This window comes from Cyphomyrmex costatus, unplaced genomic scaffold, assembly GCF_001594065.2.
Source record: "Cyphomyrmex costatus isolate MS0001 unplaced genomic scaffold, Ccosl1.0 scaffold281, whole genome shotgun sequence".
NCBI classification, from domain to species: domain Eukaryota; kingdom Metazoa; phylum Arthropoda; class Insecta; order Hymenoptera; family Formicidae; genus Cyphomyrmex; species Cyphomyrmex costatus.
In genome coordinates, this window is record NW_017276922.1 from 1,109,168 (window position 1) to 1,130,995 (window position 21,828).

Here is a 21,828-nt window from a genome sequence, read left to right on the forward strand (position 1 = left end):
AATTTCGTTAAAAAGTTAGCACCCCATTTTTAAAAAATTATTAAAGAATGATTATTAAGCGCATATGTCATTAAAAATCATAGAGAACTCTTCGTATCGTCAAAAAGAAGCAGGAATTATCATCAGAACTATTGTATCTAAAAATTAATTTTTAGAAAATTTTTAATTTTTTTTTATTCGAAAATTTTTTTACATATCAAGAACTCTAGGCAATCGCAAATTGAAGCTATTAAGCCGACGAAAATTTTTTTACATATCAAGAACTCTAGACAATCGCAAATTGAAGCTATTAAGCCGCTCAGAACTATTCCACCTCGAAATTCGATAAAAAGTTAGCACCCCATTTTTAAAAAATGTAAAAAAAATGTTTATTGAGCGGAACTCTTGTTATTAACTATAGGGAACTTTTCGTCTCGTCAAAAGGAAGTGGGAACTCTAATCAGAACTCCTGAGTACTATAGTTGGGGTGCTAACTTAACATACCCGTCAAATTGTATTCAATTTGAATTATTTTTAATCATCTGTACATCAGGAGCCACTGTGCTTCTATATCCAATATATTATTAATTTAATAATTTAACTCAAGAAAATGTATTAAATTTGACTCACATTTAGTTTAATATTTATCAAATATATACGTTAATATGGATAATATTTACTTTGAAACTATAACCGCAGAAATGGATTGATTTACATTTTAACACACTTGGAAGTTAAAAATAACAAAATGTTATTTGACTTAAGAGGATTGGGTTACCATTGCTGCTTTAACATCTATATCAGAATTCTAGCTGTCTCAATTAAAATTATAAAAGATTAGAAACACATACACAAAAAACTATGATTTATTCATTTTCAACTAGAATTTCAATTAATACAACCAGATTCTTTCCAATGGTTAGTCTTATAATAGATGGAATTTTCCTCCTAAAATAATTTTCATTCTCTCTCTCTCTCGTTAAATATAATATAAGAAAAATCTTACAATTTAAGAAAAAAAATATATAAGCTTTAAAGGAATACGAGTGGCACTTCCGGTTTCAACGAAAAGAAAGTGACGAATTTCTCACACGAATTGTTCTCTCCGGTAATCAATAATCTCGAACGGAAAATCCCTTTTTGCCACCAATCGACACTGTTCTCACCGATCCACGAAAATCCGAACGGCATACAGAATTTACTGCCGGGAGTGGTAACGACCCTTCGAATTATCTCCAGCGGTATCGAAACGCCGCGTTCGTCCGGTTTGTGAGGGTGAGAGAAGCGCTGTGTTTTTACAGGGGTGGAGCGGCATGCATGCGACTTGCGCGCGTGCCGAACGGGGATGTGCTGCACCATGAATATAAGAGAGACATTCGTGTGTACGTGTCCGAAGAGCTAAAGATAGAGACACAGCTGCAGAGACAGGGGTGCCAAAAGGTCGATACTCCACAATGTGTTATATGGGGTCCGCCGTGGCGCCTTAACTCTCGGGTTTCGTTTATCAGCGTCGGAAGTGTTCGGCTTACTGCCACCCCCGAAGCAAGTTGAAGTATACGGCGTTATATCTTCTGCCAGAGTAAGCTAGCTCGAAACAAGTAGAAAATGTGGCTAAGGTACATCTAGATATATATATATATATCACAGTACATCAGATTAACTCTAGAACATGAGATAATACAGTTTTAGCATGATATCAGAAAATTGGATTATATATCGTCATACTGAGAATAAAACTGATAATACTAATTGCTAGCAGTAGTTGATATTGAGTATTACTGATTATTGTTATTGATTTGATGTGAGGTTTATTGATAATAATTGAGACTGTATCAATGAAAGTTTGAAATATATGTTAAATTATCTTACAATTAGTATTATAGATATTATATTGATAGTGTTTCAAAATTACGTTAGAAAGAGTAACAAACGATAGATATAATTTTTTTTCACAATCTAAAATGGAAGTACGTGGTGTACCATATATCTTGTGTATTAATTGAATGGAAGGGTAGTTTTAATAACCGATGTGCAATTGTAGACAATTTAACGAGCTATTTTAGAGCTTGCTATAAAGCAAATTTCGTACATGCTTTGCGAAGCACCCAAGGCTCGAGGAATTCTACTTGCGAATGTATTATACATATGCATACTATATAAAATGTCTCAATTCATTGTTAAATATCGTGATATTTTGTCATTTTAGGAAAATGCACAGATTCAAGAATAACGAATGCAATAATGATTTTACCAAAATTCGCATTTAGGGGTGCCGACTTCCCAGAGCTGCTCTGTGAAGTCGGTATCCCTAAATGCTAATTTTGATAAAATCATTATTGCATTCGTTTGTCCACTGTTTGTCCACGTTTGTCCACCCATTATTTTCGTTTGTTCACACTATTTTTATTATATTTTTCATAATAATGAAAAATAATCACTTGGGGGTGCTACAATTTTTTTTGTGTGTATAACTTTTTTTGGAGGGTGGACAAATGAAAATAACGGGTGGAAAAACGTGGACAAACGAATGCAATAATGATTTTATCAAAATTCGCATTTAGGGGTGCCGATTTCACAGAGCAGCTCTGTGAGGTTGGCACCCCTAAATGCGAATTAAAAAAAAATCATTGCATTCATTGTCCACTATTATATCTACTAAGTAACATGTATATACATATAAGCACATACACAGTTCTTGTTTAAATAAACGTAAATTACCGGAAGATGAATAACCTCCAAAGGTTATTTATTTGGAGGTTATTCATCTTTCGGCAATTTGCATTTATTAAGATTAATTTGTTTGATGTTAATTGTTTGAAAAGTTTCAAAAGAAATATCGTGTTCAAAAGAAGTATTTTTGTAACTAAATTGTTCAGCGAGGCATTAAGAGGTTTCTCTAAACGGTTTATTTTCGATCGATGCAGTAAAAGTAGTGGCATCGTGAATATCACCCACACCACACCAATCTAATCGTTCTATAATCCGACAAATACATGCAGTATGCCTATGAATGAGGATTGTTGACAAAGCATTCACATTTTACCTTTAACGCAGATTTGGAGCCAGCGGAACAATAGCGCAAAGTAGTAGTCGACTAGTGGTCTTATAGACTAAATTTACAGGAATGTTATGTAAAGCGCATTCTTTCGATTGCATGAATATAAATCATTCATAACAAACTACCGCGCTAATCGATCACGTAGACCTTACCGTAGAAAAGCAAATAATAGAAATAGATGTACTTTTACACGAGTATTTTAACGCTGTTTTATTCTTCTAAATTTTGATTTTTAAAGTTATTTTACATTTTTTTTATTTATTTCTTCATAATAGTATATAAATAAAATTATAAATTGCATATGTTATACACACATTGCATCTAATTTCATCTATCTATTACTAATTTTTATGCAATGGAAGTATAGATGTTCTTTCTGAAATATATGAAGAATTAATTAATTGTTTAATTACAACACTCTAGAATTGTTTAAGAAAGGTAAAGATCAAAATTTTATCAACTATATCGAAATTCTAAAAATACAAATAATCTTATAAAAATGTTATAACAAGATTTTTTTGTACGCGTTTATGTGTGTGTGTGTGTGTTAATATTACATGATTTAGTGATGAATGTATCAAGAAGAGTTTAGACTTTTACGGATTAATCGCTGTTTTCATAAGACGTTTTTGCGCGTGTCATGATTAATTAATTTCTTTCAGACTCCAGCTGCGAAGGCGAGCATGACCTTTCCCAGCCCTTATCCCTAATTTGTACGACGACGAATATGAATGAAAACAGCGGACAGAGGTCTCGTGCCAAATGTGGCGCGACACTTCTACGTAATGAGACAGTCCGGGCTCTCTGTGCCTGTCACATCTGAGGTCTATGCCTTGCGTCGCACGTGCACCAACTAGTCACCAGATGAATGTGCCCGATATGGCGTTGTGCCGGCGTCTCTCGCGTGCCTCCGGACAGCCATGCGTTTATTGTCCTTTGTCTGTGCATATATAATGCACCGGTGACTAACAATAAGAGAAATATCAGGCGCTTCCTCTGGTATTGGCAATATACACTTTAATTAGGTTCATTGGACGGAAGTCTGAACTGCATTGACACGGCTGGAAAAATTCTAAACAAGACTCAAATATGACTAGTGTGAAGCTGTGTGATAATTTCTTAATGTATTAGGAAGAATGATATTTCGAAATTTTAAATATAGGATAGATATAGAAAAGGAAATATAGTATATCACTGAAAATTTCATATCCACTTTGAAAACTAAACAAGAATAACTTAATTATTTATTGATACACAATAAAATTATACTATTAGATAAGTAATATTCCAAATTAAGCAATGCAAAAAAATTATTAAATTTGAATTAAAAATAATAAGAAATTGTTCCTTCGATGTTTTAAATTATATAAACAGAGTTAATGTGTCTTATTATATATTTACTATATAAATATTTATTATATAAACTGTGATAATTCTCTTCCATTTCTGATGCTAAAATTCGCGATGAACAAGAATGGGAAAAATAGGTAGAGATCGGTTTTTAGTGCTCTTCGGAGATTGTACGCGATTTTACTAGCGTGATGCACTACCATCGTGCGCTTAATAATAATAATGATTCGCGGCTAATTAACTGAAATAATGTACTACTGTGTATTTTATCGTACGCGTTCGTAGATCATACAAATCGGTCGCGGTTACTCCACGGCTTTCATGATTCTTCAGACGCCTTCCAAACACGAGTGTATCGTCTTTGCGAATTAGTGCCGCACGCGCGAACAAGCACGCGAGTTTATAGCGGCTTCTTGATGAGGCGTATTAATTCAACACCTTCGCGTCCAGGCTCTAATTATCGCACGATGGATAAAACATAAGATTATAGCGGAAAAATTAATGGAAACGCTGAAATGTATAAGCGTAGTTCCGAAAGTCCCGTAAGATTTATTCTTGGCAAAACTTCACGAGCGAAATCTGTTTTTTTATTTTAAATTGTTTTTTATATACATATCCATTTATATCTAATTAATTTTTATCATAATTTTAATATATTTTTTGTACTGAATAATCCTTCGTCGTTTTTCTCACGTTACTGCGAAAGCGTTTAACTTTTTATTCAGTAAATGAGTTTTCCAGTAATCGTCTAACACTGACCTTGGTGCAAGTAATCGTTGTTCGTTCCATAAAATAGCGCATCGCGACAAAGTTGATTCTTTTTTATATACTTTTTGCTATTCGCCGCGGTTTATCCGTCATCTACGTATAACTCGTGTCACCGTATCATATGCGCCACTATTCCTGTGTATCGCGTATGCAAGGCAACATGGTGGTTTCGTTGCCGAGTTATAATTAACTCTATCGCAGGGCCGCACTAATATCATCTCGACTCGGTTCTACATCACAATTTCGTGTAACTGGTATCTATTATTTAGCGAAAAAGTGTAGTAATTGCTGAACACATCGCAATATGTAGCTCTTCATAAAAATCGTATGAAAGGAAATAGTAATTTTATTAACGAAGAGACAGTGTTCACGCAATCCTCCTGTACTCTATTCCCGTAAATGTTGGTTAAGAGTTAATTAAGGTTTCATAGATTCGTTTTCTCTCTCTCTCTCTCTCTCTCTCTCTCTCTCTCTCTGTAGAAAATAGAACTATAAATTAATTGAACTTATTTTCCTTTTAGTTAACTATACAACGTTATATTCTGCAAATTATTATACGATCTTTTTTTCGTAGAATGTAATTGCATTGATTCTGATTACTATGGCATGTGTTGAATTCTGTTCATTTTTCAATTTTTATTATGCAAGTTTAGATAATTATTAATCGTTAATTAATTCAAGTTTCTTTTGTTAATAAGATACTGAACTAACAATAAGCCGCGGAAGTTTTGAAAGTTGCTAGTCCAAAAGAAGTATTCACGGTCTATAACTAGAAGGCTTTGTATAAAAGAAGCTGCACTAACCCTCGCTCCGATGCATCCGTTGTTCGAAGATAAAGCATCTTCCGCAGGTTATCGATGGCTTAAACGAAAGCGAGCCATGGCTTAACATTTTTCCTTTTCAATGCCGGTACTCACGATACGTCGATTGATAATGTTTACTTTTATCACTGCAATTATTATACTTGATATTCTTAGATATATCGAATGAATAAATAAGAAAGAACATTTTACTAAATAAATATTTTATAAGTAGAACAATTAACAACAAAACATATGATAGTTCATTCATCCACATAATTCTTACTGTGTTGGTGTTAAGATTAATATCAATATACTATGGATTTCAAACCTCAAATTTCACTCGTGGTGTTAAAATCCACACCATATTAGTGTTAATACAATATTAAAACCAACACAATAAGAATTATAGACGCCGTTATTTTTAAGAATATATTTAGTATCGCACATGCCATGTACAAATCAACCTCGATAGAAACGCGCGGAACACTTGTACATTTATACTAACAATAAGTGTGCTTTAGGGTTTGAAAATATGAAAACTCGAGAAAACATACAGAAAAGATATCAGGGCGACGGATATATTCTATCCAGCATTCAATCGTATTCAAAATGTCACTGTATATAGACGTCGCAAAGAAGAATTTTTGCTTGGATTATTGTTATTAACTGATGGAAAATAGTTTTCGTTGTGATTGAGTTTTCGTTTCAATCGTGTATAGAAATTGACAATTCATAATTTGAAATTCTCCGATTTCATTATAAAGTATTAACTTTTAGATTGATTTAAAATGCTCAAGCAAAAACCTAAGTATTAGTTACCAACATTAGTTGCAATTATGATTAATCAAGTTCTTAAGGCTCAAAACTTGCTACAGCTATTGTGTTTCGGGACTAAAAGTATACTTCCTGATACTTTTTATTGTTTATGAAGCTGATTTAAATACTTCTTTAATTTCATAAACATATGTCGCGTCTGCAGTTATCGATCATCCGATTAGTTGTTTTTGTTGTTATTATTAGCGATACGCACGCCAGTATCTAGACTACTATGTTTCGATATAGAAAGTATAGTGAACGTTAAGATGCTTATAACGTCTAGTATGCACAATCCTTCGCATGTATCGTTCCAGTATGACCCATATATCGATCCATCGACTGCAAAGTTGAGGACGTGTTATCTACAGATACATTGTTGCGATAGAACGTCAACGACCGCCGATGCACGCTTATGCGCGTGCAGTTACGCACTTGCGTTTGCTACACACGATGCTGATTGACTGGCCATCTTTCGTATTTACGAGCGCATAAAGACCGATTCATTACTATTATTGTAGAGCGTTTAATCCAACTGAATAGTCATCCTACGAGCGTTTCGCTCGAATCGAAAATTGTTTTCTTTCAACATGGATTATCTCGAGAGACCACCTACAGATTTCTTGGTTGATTTGCTATTCTCAATCTTTACCATTTCTAGAAAGGAAATGATCGCGTTAAGAAATACGTCTTTTGAAATTGATCGTCGTTATGATCGGTTTCCATGCAACCATGATCAAATGTATGATATCAAGCTTCGAATATCCTTTCATGCCTCAGGTACATAGACGTTTATGCATTCATAGGAATTCCTGAAGGTAAAACTCTGAAGACTTCTCAAGATTTATTCAATAATAGACGCATCTATGTATTTTTTTGTAAGATACGTATATTCGATGATTAAGACTATTCTTTTCAATTGTATTACGCTTTCTTCTGCTTCCTTTCTCTTTCTCCAAAAGTCTGCTCACACAAATGTGTTATTTGAAATGCAGAAAGTGTCAGAATAATTGAAAAGGCTTTATCCCTATCTTTAACTTTCTGATGCATACACGGTGAGTCATTTCAGTACCTCGTCCTCCAGTCACGTAACAATTAGCATGATTTGTTAAGCTTGATTTTACACCTAAATTTTATTTGTATTCACTTTATATCGTCAGTTTTTAATTTAACAAATGTGATAAAAAAACTTTCTAGATGTTAATTAATTCTATTGGATGATATTGGGAAAGGAGTAACTCTCCATTTCCATTTTAAAACAGTTGCACTGTTAATAAAAATGAAGAATCCATCTATCTCTCTCGACTACAAAAAGAATTTAATTTCACAGCCACGCATGGCTTCGCAGTTTGCTCTATATTTTCCACATGTACAAATTTAATCACACGTTTGTGGCGTATTTAGGTCGTGATGCTCAATTTTTCGCAGACATTTGCAAAATTTGGAAACTCGAAAATTCTTTTTAATATTTTATACGTTTCATTATTTCTGAATGAAATTCAACGATTCATTCTTTTGAGAGATGAGCAGATTGTATGAAAATATTTTGTGTTTTATCAACAAATGCTTTATTTAAATTTTTCATATAGAAACAATAAAAATTTTTAATATTTTAAAAAGGGAGGATAACGAAAGAAATTTTCGTACTGTAATGAGCTAGTCTCTGTATAATTGTAGTTTGACTATTGTTTATCTGATTTGCTAAGAATCGTCAATGTCTATCGCGTGTATCGCCGAAAATGCAATTATCTCCATTGGTTGGCTTCTATTGTTGCATTCGTAAAATATCGCTTCTTTCGATCGCTCATTGTTCGAACTCGCCGTAGTGCTCCCATTACGCGAAATTTATCTGACAAGATAAAAGCTGGGGTTATCAGCGCAGCCAATCTGCGATATATTCTAGCTAACGTAATTTGCACACGAATCGCGATTTACGAGATTACAAGACTATAACACAAAAGTTCGTAAATAACTTTTATTTTCTACTTCCTAGATCATAAATTTTCGGAGTTCGAATTTGATGCACAGATGAGTTTCAATTAATTCTCAAGTTCTTATTAAAGTTATTAATTAAAATTCTTGAAAGTTTAAACTAATTTAATTTTCACTTTAAAAGAGTAGGTTTAGTTATTATTATCAATTTTTTCGCAATTGCATTTGAATAAGATATAACGCATAACTTCCTTTTTTAATGTGTAATTTTTTATTATGTAATCTATAAATGTTATAATATAAATTAAAACTCTCTGGAATAAAATATAACATTGACCTTAAGGTAAATAAAATATTGAGCTAAATATTGCCTTGATCTGAATTAAATTCGTAATTATAGCAATGATAATAATGAATCCTTTTACAAGTTTTTAGTCCCTTGATTCATACAGTAATTTCTCTACAGTTACGGGTGACACGGTTCAGTTTGCCATGTGTTGATTCGTGAGTAGTAACGATCGAAAGATCAAAGCTACTTTCTGCAAGATGCATTTGGTGCGTATATACGTGCGACCGCGCATGATCGAAATATTTGCGTGCTGCGTGAATTCGTATTTGAATGTATTCACTAATGTACAATATGCATGAAAGTACGTGAACATATAAAGAGTGAGACGACTTACCTATTTCCCATGTTCCTTTCGCCAAGTGCCATATCTGCGCCTGAAAATATACAGCCTCCATTTATAAGTTGCACTCTTAGCACAAAACATTATCGAAAGCGGAGTAATGTCTCGCGAATGACGAATGAAAGTCGCGATAGCCAAATGCGAACAGCTCATGCATAGAAAATACATGAGGCGATTCATATAGTCTTTCATCATTATTCTACTCAAAGATTCTCGATATAAATGAATTGGAGAAATTTCGTATTTTCGCATTAAAATTTCTACATTATTTTTATTACATTAAAAAGCGATTTCGTGAATAATATCAAATTACAAAAATATAAAAAATTATAAACTTTATAATTTGTTATACATTTACATATTTTAATATTATTCATAAAGTCGCTCGTTATAAAATTTGAAATAAATTCTAAATTTTATTTACACATAGGTTAATGTTTCACAGGAAATGTTTAAAGTATATCTAGAATTGATCAATCAAAAGAAACAAAATTCTACAACTAGCTAATTAAAAAATGCTTAAAAGCATTTGCAATATCAAGTAGATTGTATTCGTAATTATCTCTTTAATAAAAATATAATTACAAGTTTTTTTCCCATAAACATTCACATGTGTCTCGACAGACAGCAGTCGTTTCTTTTTCTTTCACGTCGTCGTTTACACTCGATAGTACATCAGTATAATTTGTAGGCCGCTTGGTCATTAAGGCTAACTCGATCTACGAAAGCGCGATTCTTAGCTTCGCTGACTTGAATTGGGAGGCGCGACCACGCGTGGATAACACGCGTGGGGACCGATGAATTCGTCTTCATGATTATCTCAAGTCGCCATTTCTTGAGCACAAATGACGATAAACAGAGGCGTCTTTTAAGCCCTTTGCAGTCGCATCTCAAACTGATTCATAACGAGATTGCGAGAAGAGAAACGGCTACACAGTGACAGAAGAGATGTAAATCTCAGAGAAGCTGTCATGTGCATACACATGTTGCAACTAATAATATTCTTTGTAAATATTTGTTAAAACTTTTTATAAGACTAATTATCTGTGATACAAGACGTGTAGATAATTATTGATATTAAGGCTCGTGAATAATCACCAGTTGTATGTTGTATGAAATCATGACGTCAGAGACGAAAAATGACACATTAATTTTTATTACGTGCTGTTTAAACAAAGACAATTTGTGGATAAACCAAAGTAATGAGATATAATACTTTAAAATTGTATTTGTAAAAATGGACGAAAACTATGCTTATCTCCTCCGACAGTCAGTAAATAATCGTAAAAAGTGATAAAAGGCACGGTAAGTGAAAATAAGCTACGCGTGTACAATGAATATAAAAACACAACATGCCTTTTATCATTTTTTTAAGTTTATTCACTGACTGTCAGGGGAGATAAGCACAGTTTTCGTCTATTTTTACAAATGTTTTAAAAAGCGACTTTATCATTTTGTTTTATCCAAATTGTCTTTATTTACAAATGGCACGTGACAAAAATTAACGTGTCATTTCTCGCTTCTGATGTCACGATTCAATATGATCACACTACTCACGAGATATTAATTACAATCTAATGGCATATATAGTGACATTTGCTGTAATTAATAATTTATATGCAGTGATTTTTTTAATACTTTTATTTTCCCCTCAGCATATTCCTAAAATAAATTACAATCTTTAATGATCACGCAAATACACAATTATAATAAATTTATGCGATAAGTTTTTAATCGTACGCCATAAGAGTATAAATAAAATTTCTTTGTAATTCTATTTTTACTGTCGCGCGTTGTAATGAGATTTTCACGTCTAGTCTTGATTGCATTTCCATCTGTAGATATTATCTTTCCTCGAGCTTTTCTCTCCAACATAAATTCCCATTTTACAGCAAGCTAGTTGTTTTCTTTTGCATCAAGTATAACAACGTGGTAGGTTGTAGGTATAAAATGTAAACACATGCCCGACGTTCATTATTTTGGCATCGGCCTCCGTAAAGCAAAAAAAAGGAAGATACTTTCTATGATAATTAAGAGAACGCTGTCGTAAAAATACATTATTTAAGACTCCGCTGCAGGCAGTGAGTACGAAGGTAGAAATAAGCGACACACACGGAAATAAGTGAATTTAATCGGGAACGGAAATGTCGTGAAATCACCGTATTCTTGATAAATATATTGCGTTTTCTAATCTTAATGATGAATTCATTTTTTGCTTACATTGCTGAAATTAATTCATAAAAATTCCTTAGCCTAATAATCGGAAAATTATCGATGCTTTAATACCCTTTTTTCAAGAAGCATAGCTAACTATACAAATTTCAATCAAAGAACTAGTTGAAATTAAAAATTGACGTGGTTGGGACACCTTGTATATCGGCGCCGGCGTAAAATCGAAACGTTCTTCGACAGGGAAAAAAAAAGCGTCTCCTTTGTTCCCATTGTGGCGTGTACGTCGCATTCGTGCATACACACTGGCTGGCACGTCTACCAAATGTACATACATCTATAATCACGCACGGTCGAACGCGTTGGTCGGAGACTGCTGCGTGCACAATACAACGCACTGTTCGACACGCATCAGCCATCTCGTCCACGTACAAACCGGATCGTGAAAACATGACGTTCAGAAATATTATCGTCCCATTCGTAAATATCTCCCATTTACGAACTTTTACGAGCGAAATTTGGAACAGGTTCCGTTAGGATTGTATATTTATTTCTTAATTGGCGATTTCTTTTTTATCTCTCAAATTTTTCTCCCATGTCCAAAAAAAAAAATCGCTTCGATTTTATGTCGTTTTTATTGCTACGTAATTCGATTCTCCGCAAGTTTCCATGTACGTAATTCATGCCTGGTGGAATCGTCCTCGGAATCGTCGCGTACCAGATGGTCGACTACTCGCTGTCGTGGAAATTATCTCTGACGGTCTGGCTTAGACGGAATCCAAACACCGTCCATCAGAACGCGCATACGAGATTTCCAGGCGTTACAACGCCGGCGAATTCAATTTTGTTGGAAACACGAAAACGTTTCGACAGAATACAATATTAACTTCAAACGTGCAGATTCGGTTATGCGACACCACAGAGGATTCTATTTTATTTCATATAAATGCAAATAACTAAACTTTTAAAAATAACAGCTCCGTTTATCAACATTAGTTTAACGATACTTTTGCTACTTTGATATACAGCCTTTACCAAAAATGTTAAGTGTCTATATATATGGTATATATTTTTTATTACCTGGAACTTTTTACCTGCATTGTTTTCTATTGGTTACTGATATTATATTTACATTAAAAACTGTGACGCGTACTCTAAATCTACTACTATCATCAAAAGGTCGAGGTCTGTACAAATAATAATGATTGATAAGATATTTAATATACTTTTGGCCAAGTTTGTATATATATCTACATAAAAATAATTTAAAAATAAAAGTATACCTAAAACTAATTTTTATAATCGAAATTATTTTAAAAATACAGTTTAGTGTGTAATTTGATAAAAAAAAAATCTTAAAAATTCATTACGCATTTTTATTAGTCACTAATGGCTATCGCGATAAATAACGTCAGCTGGTGAATGTCACCGAGTTTCACTCAGAGACTATGGTGAGCTCTTGAATTCTGCGTGGCATTCGATCGAGTATGCGAGTCTCGTCCGTACTTGCGTCCGTGCGTCGCCGGAAGTTGTGGCGGTCCTTTACAAAAGCGACGAGAGAGAGAGAGAGAGAGAGAGAGAAAGATAGAGCTCCCTCCTTGTTCCCGTACGATTCTCTACCTCGTATACCTCTTCGTCTTTGACGTGATCTCACCCGCCAATGACACGACAATCGCGATGCGGTTCAAGGACAGCACGCGACAACGAAGAAACCTTCTCAAGTCGTCGGACGGATGCACCATGAACTTCTTCTCTCCGTCTGCACAATTCCTCTCTTTCCCCGCTTCTTCTCTCACCGGTGCTGTCTCCCGCGATGTCGTTTTTCTTCTGGTCTCCACGGCGGCGTCACATGTCGCCACCATGACGACGATGGCGAAAGTCAATTACTTGAGAATCGCATTCTACTAGATATGTGAAGTGTGCGATGACTTTTGCGAATTCTCAAAAGAGTGCTTTTGCTTTGGCAGAGAAGGATTTGTTTTTTTTACTTCCCTGCTGGTTTATCCGATAACTTGATTTGCGTCATACGGAACTAACGAAGTTTACGCTACGTCATCACAATGACAATGTCAAACACACTAGAGGCTTGAGCTATGATTTCCTCGTTCTTATATTTATTTGAAGATCTTAAACAGTCTCTATAGACGCTCAATATTATTGTACAATTTTAAGATGTTTAAATTGAATATTAATAATAATAAATATTATATAATTATATTGTAGTAATATTGTACAAAGTAATACAATATTTATTAATGTCTCCTTTAAACAATTTAAAACAAATAGTTTAGAGACTCAATACAACCTTCAATCAATATTGTCTAATACCAAATATTGTGCAATAGTATTGATCACCCAGGGACAGCTTTATATTATTTTGCGTTAAGCAGCTGTACAAATATTACATTTGATGTTGAATGAATATAGATATCGGTCGTATTGTGAATTTAAATAAAACTGTATTACAAATTCAAATAATAAAAGAGATAGTGTTATAATTATGATAAATGTATCGCTCTCTAAATAGCTATTTTATTTCGAAGAAAATAATATGAGATAATTATACTGGAGGAAATGTGTGTTCGTTGATTAAATTACATAATAGTTTCATATATATATATCAATTATAATTATTCCGAAAACAAATAAAGACCCTACGATCTCTGTGATAGGTCGAAGAATTAATAATTGAAGTAGAAAAAACTGTTCATTGATTTATATTTTTTTTTAATGCAAACAGCTTTCGCTGCAAGTGCAGCTGGCGTATTCTCGTACGGTGCATTTTGCACGAAGTTTCCGGCCAGTCTCCCGCAGAGGTAACTCGGTCAAATTTCACGCTGATAAGACCGTGAATATTTCACTTTGTCTCGAAGCAGAATGCATGCCGGAGTGAGCAACGCGCACGCGGAGCACCTTGCGTACTTGACTGCGGCATCCCCATAGGCAATATTTGCCACCATGGGGCCGTTATCGATCGTCCCCTCTGTTACCACGGTTTCAAGGCGGCCCTTATGTAGGCTCTTACGGCCCCGGTGCAAGATAACTTAACGACGTAAAGTCACGCTTCTTCTTGAACGTGTGCCAGCGATCTCTTCTTTCCAGTCACACTTCTGCGTTCGCAAGTACGTGGCGACAAAAGGAAAAATCTGAAACTTTGTGTTCACAATGCTAGAAATCACTCCGAGATTTGGAACGGAGAAACACGGAAAACCGATTCCGGTGAAATATCTAAAAATAAAGCTATAAGAATACAGATTTGAAAATAATTCTGTTAAACTTTCGCAATAATTATGTAGAGCATTCAAGCATGATAAGCAATGCTGTTAAATGCGTTTTGACATTCTAGCAACCAACTTGAGTGTCTTATTAAATTATTTTAATAAAATTATTTTCGAATCTGTATCTAGCTAAATTTTAGATAATTCAGCAAGATTATTCTTTCTATGATTTGTTAATTATTTCTCCATTCGAGATCTCAGAGCGATTTCTAGTACCGTGAATACAAGTCATACATATAATGAACGCATTGATACGCATGGAAAGAATGGTTTTGCTGAATAAATTTTGTTGGACTATCAAAATAATTATGTAAGATATTTAAGCTAATTGTTAGAATATGCAAATTTTTTACAATGTTACTTGTCACGCTTGAGTTTTCTAAATAAATATGTTGATGGACAAAATTACTTTCAGATCTGTATCCAGCTAAATTCGTAGATATTTCAGAAAAATCATTCTTTCCACGCGTGAATGTAGGAGATACTTGCACATGTTCATGATTTTTTTCCTGTTTCCACTATTAAAAGAAATACTAAAAGGTTTTCCCATGTTGTCATGTTGTCAGCTCGCTTATATGTACAGTTGATAGAAACTAACATGATGATTACGGCGCCGGATATACTTATCGCTGGCGTAATACTTATCACCGATTGAATCGTATATAACGAGCAAAACCGGCCGACGGAATTGATATTATATTACGTTGTTGCATCGTGGCAAACAGGGTCCGTCAGTCGACAGAAATACATTCTTGTCTTGGCGAACATAATACCAGCTGAACGTAATACTACCAAAAGAAATTCCGATAAGAAATAAAATAAATTAAAGTAAAAGAAAAGAAACAAAATAAAAGAACATAAAAATTTCTTTCGATTTTGACTGGACACGTTACGTGATACTGTCATATACAAAGGCCGAAAAATTTATCTAGCTTTTTTTATCTATAATGTTTTACTCCTACATTTTCTAAAACAAGCCGTCGCTACGTTACATCTATTTTTAGACGGATATTGCACAATAACATCTTCGATAATGTCGAGCGATCAATACAGTAGCCAATTTCCGCCTTCAAAGTTTGCATTTTCCTGCGTTGGAGAAGAAATCCCCGACGTCGGTGCGTGACACGTTCCAATTAACGAGAAGTCAATTTCACCTGCAACTCATGGCCGACGACGTGTCACGGAGACGCGACTTTTTCGCGCGAGACACACCCAGAAACTGAAGGAATTCGTGCTTCATGCATCGGGGTTTATATTCAAACTCAAGGCGAGGCAAATAGATGCAAGGCGAGCTTGTAGATGCATCGATATTACGCGTAACAACCTGGTCTATCTTATAATATGAATGAGCTTAAGTGATTTCACTTATAGCGTAACTACATATAATTCAATTATAAAGAGCTAATTCTGCGTTGGCTTAAATACTATTAAGTCTTGTAATTGCAATATTCTTTATTAAGAGAGGAATAATTTTCTCAAACATAATTCTTTTCTTATTTTGCTGATAACATATGATAATCATTTTTAAATAGTTAACATCTTTATTGTCCAACATCGTGATCAACAACAGTACACGTTGCATATAATATGTTAAATTATAGACATTATGTATATTGTCAGTTCTCTAATTTGCTTTATTTCTTGAATAAAAAACATATAAAATTAAAAAGATATTGAATTTTTAAGTATTTTTAAGAAATATGAATATTTATAAAGTCTTACGGAACTCTTATTTTATAAGAAATATGGATTTATTTCACGCTTACAACTCGACATGCAAGAAGAATTAGAAAATAATTGACAAAATAACTTTGCTTATAAAAGAAAGTAAACTGTTTTTCTGCAAAGAGTAAAGCAAGTGTTTCGAGGTTGATCTTTAAGTCGGAATATATTCATGGTTCCTTCTACAGGTATTCAAAAGAGCCGCTTCATTCCTAACGTCTACTAGTTTTGTCGTGCGTCATCATTCTCAGGTGATAGGGGCGCAGTAAACCGGCTTTCTAAGCCTAAACAAACTCCTCTATCCATTCAATAACGCCGTTGAACAGTCTATCTCGCCCCAGGGAAATATATATACTCGGTCTATATCACGTATTCTAATCACTATCTGGGTTCGTATTTATAATTGAATTTTACATTTTGTACATACACATATCAGTCTCATATATTACGAATAAACTTGAGGTTTTATTAGTATAATAGTAATAACTATAATTTAATTATAAAAAGCTTGTTTTGATTAAAAAATAACGATATACACATATATATATATATATATATATATATATAAATGTATTAACAGCATGAGCCTAATAGAAAATAATTTTGTCAACAATGTGATATGCTTTTATTTTAATAAAACCAGTATTTATTTTGTTAATATTTTTATTGAATTAATAAGATCATTTCTAATTAAATTTAATACTACATATCACTTTTTCTATTTCGTATTTTCTCTTATTATAACATAAATTTTAAAGTGGTAACATTTTAATTTTTATCCTGTGAGTTCATAGAAATGAATATACATGTATCTATTCCTACGTCTTATAAGTTAGTGCAAACAAAGTGAGCAGAATTGATTTTAATTAACATTCTTATTTGTTGCTTATTTGTTGTTAACAAGTTGCCAAAGAAAAAAATTTGTTGCTCTATTAGCTTTTCTTTAAATAATGTTCCGCTAAAGGAAGATTAAGTTAGCGGAACAATATACATAAAAAAACTAATAGAGCAACACATTTTTTTCTTTAGCAATTTGTTAGCAATAAATAAGCAATAAATAAAAATGTCACTTAAATTGATTCTGCTCTTATATTCCTTACATAAATCCAAGTGTGTAAAAAATGACTTCAATATATGTGTCTGATTAGTTTTCCGTGTAAAAATAACACAATACACGCATGCAAAAATATATTTACACATTTAAATATATAATGTATATAATGTTGTTTTTATACGAAAAAATAAATCACACACACATATATTGCAATTGTTTTTTAACTTTTGGATTTGTAGTGTGTTTCTCATTAATTTTGACACAAAGTTTTTTCACACTCGACAAGTGACTGTTTATTCGTTGCACTATGGCAGAGTCGACTAGTTAAGATTCGAGGAAATGACCAGGCTCGGCCCTCAAGGTTACCTGTTACGAGAGTGCACGTTTCACACTGGTCGCATACTTAGATGGAAACCTGAACGAGAGAAAGAAATGGTGGGCAGAGCCGCAACCAGACAAGCGTCAAAGAGCGACTGTCTCGCCTAGCCGGACGTTTATCCGGGCCGTTGGCCTCGTGTGCTTCAGCACGTGGAAATTAATGTTGAAATTGTGAAGCAGATATTTTCCGCAACTTTGCTTTCCGTCAAAGTCCTTTTTCACATGGAGGCTAGAGATAAGCAAATCTCTTTCATCATCTTTACAAGTTGTGACTATCGTTGATTTATACATCTAGTATGAATTTTTTTCATACCATTTAATAATTCATTTTCTCTATTCATTCTTTATTCTCATTGAGTAATGAATCAAGTGATTCTATGTGTTCAAATTTTTATTGTACGAATATTTGTCAGCCAAATATTTGGAGATTTTTTAAAAGTTTAATATATACCTATAATGATTAATAATTCAGTATATGCGACTTGCAAATTGTCATTTCGATAGAGATAAACATTTCAGAGTATTGCAGTTTTTACAATTATAGATAAAAATTTGTAGTATTTGCAAAAAAAACTAGCTTTTGACTGATTTCTCAAATATGATAAAAACAATATTTTATTTAACAAACAGGATAATTAGTTTACTAATATCTCAATTGATCGTTTACTAATGCATTTATCTTAAATAGGATAAATAAAATATGTACGCACGAATTTATAAAACTGCCACGCCCTTTATTAGCAAATAATGTCACTGTGTGCGCGTCACGCAATTGCGTATCGATCCTCAATGGTAGGACCTCGACCTTGGTCCTTGAAATGTCCCAGTGCATCGACCTTTTCTGAAACGTCCTGTACAACTACCGCGAAGGGCACGGCTGCGATATTTATCGTGTTCGTCTGACCGTTAGGAACGGAAATGTAGATATATTTATAGAGAGTCTTACACGCGCGGTTCCGCTTGATTTTTATCGGCCATTCCTAAATTTGAAATCGACATGACTAACTTCCGTATACTGTTTGATATGAATGTGGCATAGAAAGATAAAATTTCTTTCATAAATTACAGAGAATAAAATGAAGTAATATTACTTTTTAATATAACTCAATAATTCAGTATATAAGGTAAAACTGTATTAACGATTTTAATTATAGCAGCTTTAGATTATAATATTCAGATTATACGTATCTATTTTATATTTTAATTGCTATTAATATTGCATATTATATTTATCGCTATCCCATCTTATTATTAAATGCCATTATATGTATACGTTAAAAGAAAGTTACACACACTCTCTCTTTCTCTCTCTAAATATCTTGAAATATAAAACAGCAAGACAAAAGACCATCTTTCTTTAGATGAAAAGAAGATAAATATATTATAATTTTTCTCTTTAAATCTGCGACTTTCCTTTTAATACATTTAAAAAAATGTAAGTAAAACTTGAAGCGCATTTTTCCGCCGACGTTTAGCGCATTAACGAATATATTCAGAGACGAGAGTCGTGTTTCTTTGGTGCTGTCTGTCATGCTTTCACCGATACAATTTTGTCTCGCGAAAGGGAGAATCAGAGGAAAAGGAACATACATAATCTAGGCATATGAATTATGATGACATGTCATACGTTGTTGGAACGGATTCTACAACGGAGGATCACCATATATATATTATGTCGACGACGCGACTGTTCGCAGCAGAATTTTGCCACATTGCACAAAAGCCCGGTGTTTGAGAGAGAATCCAATATTGCGTGGGAGTTACTCATGGGGTTGGCAAGGGGTTCCAGCCCCGTCTTCCTTCGTCCGTCGGCCGACGCCCTTGCATCGCGGACATCGACCGTATTTTACCAGACATAGAAATGACCAGACTTTTATCAAATGAAAAATTTTGGTTCTTTAACAAATTATGATATTGCAAGTATTCAATAAAAAAGAAAGTTTTTTAAGATATTTTTAGTGTTGAAACTTTTTCAATGTAGTTTCTTCAGATTAATAATCGAAACAAAAGTTTCTATACGATAATACATTCTCGAGAATAAGTGAAAGTAACACATTATCTATTCTTATATATAATTATTTTATTTATTTAACATTGTTCAACATTTTGGTTGTGCCGATACTTTTTATTAAAATATCGATTTGCAGCATTGAGAGTTAATAAAAAAATAAAGTCAAATATTTTACCGTGAAATGAAAGTGTTATAAGCATCCCTATTCATGCATCCCCATTCACGCCTCTCGGGTTTCTTCCCCATCTAAATTGCTCCGGTTTCAATACGCTTAGTTCGCGCAGCATGTAAGAATCGAGATCGATTAACGAAGTTACGCTCGTCAAGACACACCCTCGGGTTGTAACCGCGTAAATTGCTACATTTTTCGACGAATGAAGGACGAATTATGTCTTATGTTATAGTGAATTACGAGCACGATTCGCATGATTGAGTTATTGCAATCTGCGATTCTAGTAGATAATTACGTATACCAACAAGACAAAGAAGAAAGACAGAATACTTGAAAATAAATAGACATAATAATCAACAAAAATAAAAAGGGCGAAGTAAGAGTCATAATTAAAAATAAAATGAAACTGTTGACTTATTTAATTATATACTAAAGAATATAATAAAAATTAATGTGAAGAAATGATCTATATTTATTTCTTTGAACAAAAATGACGACTGATGGAAATTGCTAAACTTAATTCTCGATTTTGTTAGGGGAAATCGCGTATCTTTTGCACGCGATGATTGCTAATTTCCGTTGATCGTTCGACGAATTCGTTGGAATCTAATTTTCTCCCTGCAGGCTCGGGATTTATTTGGAAAATTTCCGTCAATTAATCTTCTTGGTATACTACTATCATAGAAAAAATACGTAGAACACATATTATATATTATATAATACTAAATGTTTTTATAAAACATTGTCTATTGCATCTTCTTAATTATTCTGTTGACATGGTATATTAAGATCAAGGCTTTCGTTGTATTTTAAGATTATTAGAAGACCTTTAATTATGACCGACACTTAAATGTCAAGTACATACATGAGTATCGTGACTGCGCCCTTCACTTCAACATTGATGTTAAAAATATATATGCCTAGGAAAAATATTTAAAAACTATAAAGAAAGATTAAAATTAATACTTTATGTTAAATTTTAATAAATAATCATTTTTATGTACACATAGAAGGAGTAATAGTATATACATTTATCAAATAATCTCGGTAAAATATCAATTCGTAATGTCTTGTATAACTACGTTGCGTAATTGAAACATGCTTGCTTGCGACATTTTCATACGTGCTGTCTGCAGTATTAAAAGAACGCTATTTTGGAACTATTCGACATGCGAATCGGCTACGTTCTTCGCAAACAATTTCGCAGGTCTCGAGGACGGCTGTTATTGATCAGAAAGAAGGTTCGAAGCCAGGAGCTGAGTTACCCCTTGTCTTTTTCCTGCGTTTCGAGCCTGTGCGCGCACGTGGCCGTCGCGCCCCATTCATAACAACCCCCAGCAACACCACCCTAAGATCACCCTAGTCGAAGTATACAGCTGTTGCCATGGGAGACATATCGGTGCCTTATTAAGACAGTTCGATAATACCTGCACTCCTAAACGAGTTTTATCGGCCGATCGTATAATAGGGACGCCGTTTATTGCTTGAGCGATGCTTCTACGATGCGGTGGACTGTTTTAATGAAAATGCGGAGCTTGATGTCGAACGACAGCTCTTAATTGCAAATCAGTTTTCAGTAGCGCAAGATCTACTTTTTTCCCTTTATGTATATATAACGCTAATTTCCTGTTGAAATCACGCGACGCTTGTTG

At 33.6% G+C, this 21,828-nt stretch overlaps 1 protein-coding gene across 1 annotated transcript in view; it reads left to right on the forward strand.

The window, feature by feature from the left end:
* The window catches only part of Lrch (Leucine-rich-repeats and calponin homology domain protein), a 39,052-nt gene that overhangs the window by 9,351 nt on the left and 7,873 nt on the right, over window positions 1-21,828 (forward strand). The window lies entirely within an intron of this gene.